This window comes from Chiloscyllium plagiosum, unplaced genomic scaffold, assembly GCF_037043375.1.
Source record: "Chiloscyllium plagiosum isolate Xiang-an unplaced genomic scaffold, Cpla_swu_hap1 HiC_scaffold_13, whole genome shotgun sequence".
Lineage (NCBI taxonomy): Eukaryota > Metazoa > Chordata > Chondrichthyes > Orectolobiformes > Hemiscylliidae > Chiloscyllium > Chiloscyllium plagiosum.
The window spans coordinates 29,482,367-29,493,266 of NW_028270151.1; positions in this window are offsets into that span (position 1 = coordinate 29,482,367).

The window sequence follows — 10,900 nt, forward strand, 5'->3', positions numbered from 1 at the left end:
GAAGGTAATGGCCTAGCAGTATTATCACTGGCTTTATTAAGCCAGAGATTCTGGTAATATTCTGCAGACCTGTGTCTGAATCCCACCATGGTTTTTGTCTTTGCTGTTCTCCATTTAAAGCTTCTGTTTTCTCGCTTGTGTTTTCCTCTGTCTACCATCTCACTTTCTTTGACATGGAACAGGAGCTAGGAATTAGGAAAGTGCAGAGTAAGAATCCAGGCTTAGAAGAATGGATTTCAGAAGGAAAATGAAGAAGGTTACAGAGATTGGTAGCAGTGAGGTCTTGGAATAATTGAAGCATAAGACATTTGATTTGAATGAGTTGCATTTCACAGAGATTTGAAGGTAGGAATGGCTGAGAACATGATGAAAGAATGAAATCTGAAGGTGCCAAGGATCTAGTTGAATATTGGATTAGCTAGTGCAGCATGATAATGTAAGTGCTTAGTCGTTAAAAGGAAATGTGGCCAGAAGTTCATTTTAGGATTAATCATGGAGAACTGAAGTCATAGAGGGTGTTTCGTGTGTGACTGAAGGTAACAACTTTGATCTTCCCAAACTCAAATCGGAGAGAATTCAGGTTGATTGAGTCTACATATTGGACAAGCAGCTTGACAACAGAGACTGATAGTTATCTTCAAAAAGATTAAACACACATTGTCTGCTCTCTTCAGAAAATAAAAAACTGAATGGTGACCTGAGAGAGGTCTTTAAAATGTGAAAGGGTCAAGAGATGCAGCTTAATATCTGATAGTGACTTTTATCACACAGGAATCCATTGTTTTAACTGTGACATTTGTTATGTGGGATATTGACTTATACATTAGGACCAATAAATCACTTGTTTATTACCAATTCTGGTGTCAACAATCAGTGTTCAATCAATTTTTACATCAGGACAAGCAGCTGGTTAAATGGGAAAGTAATTCCTTTCTCTTGCTTTGATGTGGAGGTGTCGGTTGGGATACAGACAGACTCTAACCTTATAGCTTTAATGCATTGTCTGAGCTGAGATGTCACCATTTTTTATACATTGATAAAACCTTAAGTTGTCTCAGGACTGTGACTTGAAAAAAGTTCTTGGATTTGCATATTAATCAATCAAAATCTGCATCCCCATTCTAATGATTAAAGACTTAACAGCAATTGAGGTTTGTTCAATACATCACATCAATTGTATGATACTTTGATATTTTACTGTAAATTCTGTGACCTATGATCCTTGCCCACTAGCTACCTGACAGTGGAGCAGCACTGTGAAAGCTTGTACATTCAAATAAACCTGTTGGACCATAACTGGTGTCGTGTGATTCGTAACTTCCTTTTTCTTGGCAGTGACGGGCTGGTTCTAAACATGAAAGAATTTAATCTCACCTCACTTTTAATTCCTGACTGTGTGTGCATGTGTGAATATGCAATGAACTCTCTAATTTAGGATCCACTGATTTGGCCTTCCCTCTCCTCCCGCTCCAAGGGTCCCATGTTGAGTGAGGCTGCTCCCACTCGTTTTAGTGAGAGTTAGCGTTGGGGCTTTTTAATGAGTTTGAATCTCTCTGGCCTTACATTCAGATGGATTGGCATTGCTGACTGATCCCAAGTCAACCTGCAATCTCAATCAATGCTTCAAGGTGAAATTAGAGTCTATATTTTCAGGCTTATTGAGTAGAAATTTAAGCAGAAGACTGAGAGGAGGGCAATTCTGTATAATTATTAAAATGAAAGTCGGAGATGATCTGGGTAACAGCTTGCTTAGGTTAACACCTGTGATGTGAGATATTTATAAAGGAAGGGATTCCCACTAATCTAAATAAAGAGAAAATAGTCAGAAGCAAGCAGCAGAAATTTGAACAAAGATGACACTCACAAAACCAAATCGATTTGTAGATGATCCAGTAGTTGTGATGTAAATGTGCTTCAGTGTAGTCTTTGACACAGTATTGAATATAGAATATAGAACATTAAAGTACAGCACAGGTCCTTTGGCCCTCGATGTTGTGCCGACCTGTGGAACCAATCTGAAACCCATTTATCTGACACTATTCCATTTTCATCCATATGTTTATCCAATAACCATTTAATTGCCTTTAAAGTTGGCGAGTCTACTACTGTTGCAGACAGGGCGTTCCACACCCCTGCTACTCTCTGAGTAAAGAAACTATCTCTGACATCTGTCCTATATCTATCACCTGTCAATTTAAAGCTATGTCCCCCTGTGCTAGCCATCACCATCCAAGGAAAAAGGCTTTCACTATCCACTGATCATCTTATATGTATCAATTAATTCACCTCTTAACTTTCTTCTCTCTAATGAAAACAGCCTCAAGTCCCTCAGCCTTTCCTCATAAGACCTTCCCTCCATACCAGGCAACAACCCGGTAAATCTCCACTGCAACCTTTCCAAAGCTTCCACATCCTTCTTATAATGCGGCAACCAGAGTTGTATACAATACATCAAGTGTGGCCGCACCAGAGTTTTGTACAGCTGCAACATGATCTCATGGCTCTGAAACTCAATCCCTCTACCAATAAAAGCTAACACACCATAAACCCCAATAACCCTATTAACCTTGGTGGTAACTTTCAAGGATCTATGGATATGGACATGCTCATCCACACTACCAAGAATCTCATCATAAGCCCAGAATTCTGTATTCCTATTGCTCCTTCCAAAATGAATCACCTCACACTTTTCCACATTAAACTCCATTTGTCACCTCTCAGCCCAGCTCTACAGCTTATCTATATCCCTCTGCAACCTGCAACATCTTTCGGAAGTATTCACATCTCTACCAACCTTAGTGTCATTTGCAAATTTACTAACCCATCCTTCTATGCCCTCATCCAGGTCATTTATAAAAATGACAAACAGCAGTGGCCCCAAAACAGATCCTTGAGGTAACTGAACTCCTAGATGAACATTTCCCATCAACCACCACCCTCTTTCTTCTTTCAGGTAGCCAATTTCTGATCCAAACCGCCAAATCATACTCAAACCCATACCTCTGTATTTTCTGCAATAACCTACCATGGGGAACTTTATTAAATGCCTTACTGAAGTGCATATATACCACATTAACCGCTTTACCCTCATCCACCTGTTTGGTCTCCTCAAAGAACTCAATAAGGTTTGTGAGACATGATGTACCCTTCACAAAACCATTTTTACAATCCCTAAACAAATTATTACTTTCTAGATGATTATAAATCTTTTCTCTTTTAACCCTTTCCAACACTTTACCCACAACCAAAGTAAAACTCACTGGTCTATAATTATCAGGATTGTCTCTATTCCCCTTCTTGAACAAGGGGACAACATTTGCTATCTACCAGTCTCTAGCACTATTCCTGTAGACAATGATGACATAAAGATCTAAGCCAAAAGCTCTGCAATCTCCTCCCTGGCTTCCCAGAGAATCCTAGGGTAAATCCCATCTGGCCCAGGGCACATATCTATTTTCACACTTTCCAGAATTGCTAACACCACCTCAATTCTGTCTAGTCTCGTAGCCTGTATCTCAGTATTCTCCTCAACAACATTGTCTTTTTCGAGTGTGTGTACTGAGGAAAAATATTCATTTAATGCCTCTCCTCATTGGACTTCACACACAATTACCCACTACTGTCCTTGATTGGCCCTAATCTTACTCTAGTTATTCTTTTATTCCTGGTATACATACAGAAAGCTTTCAGGTTTTCCTTGACCATACCTGCCAAGACTTCACATGTCCCCTCCTGGCTCTTCTTAGCTGTCTCTTTAGGTTTTGCCCAGTTAACTTGTAACTCTCAAGTACACTAATTGAGCCTTCATGTCTCATCCTTACGTAAACATCCTTCTTCCTCTTGACAAAAGATTCAACATCTTCAGTAAATCACAGCTCCCTCACTCAACCACTTCCTCCCTGCCTGACAGGTACATACTTATCAAGGACACGCAGTAGCTATTTCTTGAATAAGCTCCACATTTCAATTGTGCCCATCCCCTGCAATTTCCTTCCCCATCCTGTACATCCTAAGCCTTGCCTAATCGCATCAGAATTGCCTTTCCCTTAGCAAAAACTCTTGGTCTGCGGTATATGCCTATCCCCTTCCATTGCTAAAGTAAACATAACCAGATTGTGATCATTTTCACCAAAGTGCTCACATGCCTCCAAATCTAACACCTGGCCTGGTTCAATACCCAGTACCAAATCCAATGTGGCCTTGCCCCGTGTTGGCCTGTCTACATACTGTGTCAAGAAACTCTCCTGCACACATTGGACAGAAGCTGACTCATCTAAAGTACTCGAACTATAGCATTTCTAGTCATTATTTAGAAAGTTAAAAACCCCATAACAACTACTATGTTACACTCGCTCCTATCCAGAATAATCTTTGCTATCCTTTCCTTTATATCTCTGGAACTATTCAGAGGCCTATAGAAAACTCACAACAGGGCGACCTCTCCTTTTCTGTTTCTAACCTCAGCCCATTCTACCTCAGTAGACGAGTCCTCAAAAGTCCTTTCTGCTACTGTAATACTGTCCTTGACGAACAAGGCCACACCATCCCCTCTTTTACCACCTTCCCCATTCCTACTGAAAGAATATACTTACTGAAAGAGGGATATACCCCAAAACCTGCTCTTGCTCTATCCATGTCTCCGAAATGGCCACAACATCAAAATCCCAGGTACCAACCCATGCTGCAAGTTCATCTACCTTATTCTGGATGCTCCTGGCGTTGAGGTAGACACAATTCAAACCACCTTCATGGCTGACGGTGCATTCTTGTGACTTTGAAACCTTATTTCTGACCTCACTACTCTCAACCTCCTGGACACTGGAGCTACAATTGAGGTTCTCATTCCCTTGTTGAAGTAGTCTAAGCCCTCCCAAAGAGCATTCGCAAAGATCCCCCTCACCCTCCCCCTCCCACTTCCTCAGGATATTGGTACTCCTCTGGTTCAGGTGTAGACCATCCAGTTGTAGAGGTCCTACCTACCCCAGAATGAGCCTCAATTATCCAGGTATCCGAATCCCTCCATCCTGCACCATCCCTGTAGCCATGTGTTCAACCCCTCTCTCTCCCTCTTCCTCGCCTCACTAGCACGTGGCACAGGTAACAAACCAGAGATAGCAACTCCGTTTGTTCTAGCTTTAAGCTTCCATCCTAGCTCCCTGTATTTTTGCCTTAAATCTCTATCTCTTTTCCTACCTATATTATTGGTACCTATGTGGACCACAACTTTGGGCTGCTCCCCCTCCCCTTTAAGGATCCCAAAAATACAATCCAAGACATCATGAACCCTGGCACCTGGGAGGCCGCACACCAACTGTGAGTCTCTCTCATTCCCACAGAATCTCCTATCTGTCCCCCTAACTATGTAGTGCCCAATGACTAATGCTCTGCTCCTCTCCCTGCTGCCCTTCTGAGCATCAGGGACAGACTCTGTGCCAGAGATCTGTACCCCATGGCTAACCCCTGGTAAGTAACACCCCCCACAATAGTTTCCACAATGGTATACTTGTTATTGACGGGAACTTCCACAGGGGATCCCTGCACTGTCTGCCAGTTCCCTTTCCACCCCTTTCTGTAACCCATCTACCTTTTTCTTGTACCTGAGGTGTGACTACCTCCCTGTGGCTCCTCTCAATGACACCCTCAGCCTCCCAACTGATCCGAAGTTCATCCAGCTTCAGCTCCCATTCCCTAAGCGGTTTCCGAGGAGCTGGATTTGGATGCACTTCCTGCACATGTGGTCAGCAAGGACACAGGAGGAACATTCAACTGCCCTAACCTCCATTCCCACTATTCTAAATTCCCAAAGACAGTATTGAAAAATAAAAATAATAAAAAAACGAGATACCTTACCAATCCAGCACACAGAACCTTTGTTTTTGGTTAGAGGAGAAGGATAGATGGGAGATAAGACCATAAGACCATAAGACATAGGAGTGGAAGTAAGGCCATTCGGCCCATCGAGTCCACTCCGCCATTCAATGGCATTTCAAGTGGGTATTTCAACTCCACTTACCCGCATTCTCCCCGTAGCCCTTAATTCCTTGTGACATCAAGAATTTATCAATCTACCTAAGTACTACCTAAGAGATGCTATCTAAGTAGTGTTTCAGGTAAAGCAACTGCCCAAATATATTACCTCACTTCCTCAGCATCCCATGTCCGCTCCTGCTCAGTATGCCTATATATGAGATAAGTTTATATAATTTAAGTTAACCTTCCCAGCAGGTCCCTGGCCCTCGCTGTCGTTCCTCCCACTACTATAGTAAACCATAGGGATTACTGAGGGAGAGGCAGCGAGATGGAATTCCTGGCATCATGAATTGCCGTGTTCTTCACATGGAACAGTGGGTACTTAATCTTTCAGCAAACTGAACTGAACCATCCACTGAAGTGAGGTGCTGAAGAAACTCCAGAGCAGATGAGAAGAAGAATGCCTAATTCAATATTTGTCACACAGAATGGTTCATACATGGATTAAACTCTTTTTATGCATTTAGATTTCAGTCAGAGTCCATCATAGTGAAACTGGATTTCTGTGGACCCAAAAGAGAAAATGCTGTAAAATCTCAGCAGGTCTAGCAGCAAAGCTTTGACAAAGGGTCAGTTAGACTCGAAACATCAGCTCTTTTCTCTCCTTACAGATGCTGCCAGACCTGCTGAGATTTTCCAGCATTTTCTCTTTTGGTTTCAGATTCCAGCATCCGCAGTAATTTGCTTTTATCTTGGGTTTCTGTGGAGTTAGATTCCATATAAAATGAAAACAGAGGAACTGGAGATAGTGCAAAAACCATGAACTAGAATGATACCAGACCTATCAAGAACAGCAAATTGGCTAGTCTTGATTTGTTTAGAGGCACTAACATTAGTATATTTAAGGAGAAGTTTGATGAGGAGAAAGATAGAGAACATTTTTAGTGATCAACTGAGGTGAAGTAAGGTGGGGGTAGGTCATGCCAAACAAAAATACTAGCATGCAGCATATAATGTGTAATATTTTGTAAAGTTCATGATTCATCAGTGCTGGGGTTTCACATCATTGAAGTGACGGCAAGATCACAGTTTCTGCTTTTCTGAAGGCGGGCGAGCTGCCAGCAGATTAAATATGACAAACCCACTCACTCTTTTAACTTCAGGTTTTTCATCATTCAGCAGCGAGCTGTTCAAATCTGAGCACCTCCTCTCCATTGCTGGCACATCACAGAGTCGTTATCTAGGCCCGACATTCATGACTGATTAGTATTCACAGATTTCCCTGGTTCCTCTAATTGTGTTTTTCTGTAACTCAGCCTTTTATTCAGACGTTGCTTATCTGCTTGACGAGGATTTCATATCTCAGAATAATGCTGAGCCATAGCCATGAATCCACTGACAGCAGAACAACCCCTTTTGAAAATAAAACAGGAGAAAATGTTTTCCAAATTCAGATAAGTGAAAAAACGTCAGAGAGTCAAAAACCATCAGTTATTGTTTGTAAGATATTAACATTTTAAATTATTCAGGAAACATCAGGTCAAATCCCTGTCAGTGTATTCGTAGAGGCAGGGGAAGAAACTGTCAACTGATTTTTCCTGCTTTTTTGTTTGTCTTTTGAATGCATTATAAATTCAAGAAATTGAGATTCAAACTGATCTGTAATGAGGTCTGATTACTAATAAATTATGAAATCTCCAAACTCAGATTCACATTTGTTACAAAGTTATTCATTAGTACAGATTGGATATCCATTATCTTCATACCAAAAACCAAAAACAATCTCAAACTGAAGCCTATTTTTCGATAGCATCCTGACTAAACAGGAGGGCCTGAATGGATCAAAAGACTAAAGAAACAATGTCCAGGAGTATTTTTAAAAGGGGGAGATTTGAAGATAAAACTATAACACTTACGCTTGGGGCAGTTGCTGCTAAGACGCAGTGGAGAAAGACCTCCATTTAAGGTCTTTCTGCCAAAGTGGAATGGGGATCTGTTCCGTTATCAGATCCTATTGTGCATCAAACGTACGTAAATACTGTCCTGCACAAATAAGAAATACCTTGGGGTTTTTGCAACTGCAGGGAATGCCAGAACCAATGTTTGTTCTTCATCTGCAAAGACTGTGCAGAACTGCTTCAATAACATTTATGTACATAAAGATTATTTTTATGAGTTAAGTATATTTTAGCAATTAAAAAACTATGAAATTATAGGGCTTAGAAAAGTTATCAGTGACTACAAGACTCCACGCCAGCAGAAGTCACTAGTTCAGCAGTCGAACCTGATAAAACTCATTTGAAATTCAAGAGCTATAGGGTAAGCGGGCTAAATCCAAAAACCACAATTTTCTGATTTCCAAAACGCAATGGGACTTGAGGTTGCCAGATAAAGGATACCTAAATTGTACAGAACTGGAGGGCTGCTTAAAATAGCAATAGTTTATTGAAATTTGTCAATTTGCCCTCATGAGGATATTTTGCAGAATGTACTCTGAGATAATCTTTTTCACTGTCCACTACATCACCTATTTTGGTGTCATCTGCAAACATACTAACCATACCTCCAATATTCACATCAAAATCATTTAAATAAATGAAGAAAAGCAGCGGACCCAGCACCAATCCTTTGGCACACTGTTGGTCACAGACCGCCAATCCAAAAAGCAACCCTCTACCATTACCCTCTGTCTGCTTCTTTCAAGCCAATTTTGTATTCAATTTGTTAGCTCCCTCAGATACTATGTGATCTTGCTACTAACAAATCAAACATGCAGAATCTTTTGAATGCCTTGCTGAAGCGCATATAGACAACATCTATTGTTCCACCTTCATCAATCTCCTTTGTCACCTCTTCAAAAAAAGCTCAATCAAGTGACACTAAAATTGGTGGTGTCGTGGACAGTGAAGAAGATGATCACAGTGTATAACAGGACCCTTGATCAGATGGGCCAGTGGACCAAGGGATGGCAGATGGGGTTTAATTTCGTTAAATGTGATGTGTTGCATTTTGGCAAGGCAAACTAGCACAGGACTTAATAGTAGGACCCTGCGGAGTGTTACTGAACAAAGAGACCTTGGGGTGCAGATGCTTAGTTCCTTGAAAGTGAAGTCGCAGGTCGACAGGATGGTGAAGAAGACTTTGGCTTCATTGGTCAGGACATTAAGTACAGGAGTTAGAATGTCATGTTGCACGCTACAGGACATTGGTAAGGCCTCTTTTAGAACACAATGTACAGTTCTGGCTGGCCTTCTTGAGGAAAGATGTTGTTAAACGTAGAGGGTGCAAAAAAGATTTACAAGGATGTTGCTGGCACTTGTATTATAGGAAGAGGCTGAATAGGCTGGGGCTTTTTTCCCAGGAATGTTTGGAAGCTGAGGGTTAACCTTATAGATGTTTGTAAAATCATGAGGGGCATGGATAGGTTGAATAGCCAAGGTCTTTCTCCTGGTTGGTGGGCGGGCAGAGGGGGGGGGGGAGGGGTTCAGAATCCACAACTACAGAGCATAGGTTTCGTGTGAGAGGGTAAAGTTTTAAAAGAACTTCAGGAGTACGTTTATCATGCTAACGGTAGTGCATGTATGGAACAAGTTGCCAGAGGAAGTGATGGAGGTGGGTACAATTACAACATTTAAAAGGCATCTGGCCGGATATCTGAATAGGAAGGGTTTAGAGGAATATGAGCCAAATGCTGGCACATAGGACTAGGTTGACTTTGGATGACTGGTTGGCATGGACCAGTGGGCCCGAAGGGTCTATTTCCATTATTTTCATGCTGTGTAATTCTATGACTCTATAAATATCAAAGTAAAAGGAATTCAATGTTTGTACTGTATTGAGTGGAGGATGTTGATTGATTGTCAAGTTGACATAATTTCAGTGACGGTGTGATGCTGGGTATGTAGATTATACATCCCAAAGGCTGGCAGATCTCATTAATCAGAATAACCCTTCAGCTATTTGGAACAAGCAAATTGACTGAATGTATCCAATCAGCTCATGGTTGCAAAACTCAGTGTCCTCTAATTAGATGTCATTTTACAGTTGGCCAACATTTGCTACGTAGTCCTGAGTGTGTGGAGAATTATGCTGACAGCCAGAGCTGGCAGTCTACATACTTTGGGAACTGGAGGCTATGCGAATGAATACACAGGACCCTGTACTTTATTAACAGAAGGAATATATACATGCAATGAGTCAGCTTCAACTCAACAGAATAACAAAAAAACTATTCATTGTTCACTTCCCAGGGCAATGCTTTGACCAATGAGAATCCATCTTCCTGCTTTAAAATTGAACAAAGCTGAAAATGTGTTGCTGGAAAAGCGCAGCAGGTCAGGCAGCATCCAAGGAGCAGGAGAATCGGCGTTTCAGGCATGAGCCCTTCTTCAGTTTCCTGAAGAAGGGCTCATGCCCGAAACGTCGATTCTCCTGCTCCTTGGATGCTGCCTGACCTGCTGCGCTTTTCCAGCAACACGTTTTCAGCTCTGATCTCCAGCATCTGCAGTCCTCACTTTCTCCTTAAAATTGAACAAAGCCATCATCATTAACTGGTACATTCTCCATGGCAATGCGTCAACCAATCAGAGTCCATTTGCCAACTCACCAACATATTTCTCTTGTGCAGTATAAATGCTGCTTACCCTTTAATGTGATGTTTCCTGAGAATTGTTCTGATGAGTACAATGTGTCTTTTTATTTCAGTAATACTCACTACAATGTCTTGAGCAAACTGTATGCAGTTTCAAAAACAGAGGAGCTTGCATTCATCTGCTTTTCACAACCACCAGACACGTCAAAGTGTTTTATGGCTAATGACGTACTATTTGAATTATAGTCAGTATTACAATGGAGGAAACACAACAGCCAGCTCCCGCATACAGCAATATAATAATGATCTGGTCATCTGTTTTCTCTGGTGTAATAATGG